The sequence below is a fragment of the Microtus ochrogaster genome, unplaced genomic scaffold (genome assembly GCF_000317375.1).
Source record: "Microtus ochrogaster isolate Prairie Vole_2 unplaced genomic scaffold, MicOch1.0 UNK106, whole genome shotgun sequence".
In the NCBI taxonomy this organism is placed as follows: Eukaryota; Metazoa; Chordata; class Mammalia; order Rodentia; family Cricetidae; genus Microtus; species Microtus ochrogaster.
The window spans coordinates 709,560-710,175 of NW_004949204.1; the positions used below are offsets into that span (position 1 = coordinate 709,560).

The window sequence follows — 616 nt, forward strand, 5'->3', positions numbered from 1 at the left end:
GCCCCCCCCCCACTTAGGGCAGTCCCCCGCCCCCACACACACTTAGGGCAGTGTCATCTGTTGACTCGTGAGAACCAAGCAAGGGAAGATTTACAGATGGAGACCTGAGGGCAGGGAGGGCAAGGGGCCAGGTTCAGTTCGAACCCAGGCGTCTGGCCACAGACCTCTCCCAGCCACCACCAAAGGCCCCCAGGCGCTTCACAGGAACCTGTGCAGACAGTATGCTGTGAGCCAGGTATGGTGGGCCACACTCAGTCCCAGTACTCAGGAAACAGAGGCAGGAGGTTCCAAGTTCCAGGTCAGTCTGGCAAGGTAGCAAGACTCTGTCTTAAAATTAAAACAAACAAACAAAAAAGAGCTTGCAATATCATAAAGGAAGGGTGACCTTTGCCCTCTAAAAAATCTCCCCCCCCCGAGATGTCATATATTCCAAGCTGGCCTAAAACTCAAATGTAGCCAGTGATGGCCTCGAACTTCTGTTCCTCCTGCCTTCACCTTTGCAGTGCTCAGATTACAGGCTGGCGTACCGCACTTGGTTTACACTAGGCTGGGGGTTGAACCCAGGATTTCGAGCATCCTGGTCTGGTGCTCTACCAACTGAACCACGTCTCTAGCT

General features: G+C 53.7%; 1 protein-coding gene across 2 annotated transcripts in view; it reads left to right on the forward strand.

The window, feature by feature from the left end:
• Positions 1-616, forward strand: part of Tcf23 (transcription factor 23) — a 7,723-nt gene that overhangs the window by 2,400 nt on the left and 4,707 nt on the right. The gene's annotated exons all lie outside the window — the stretch shown is intronic.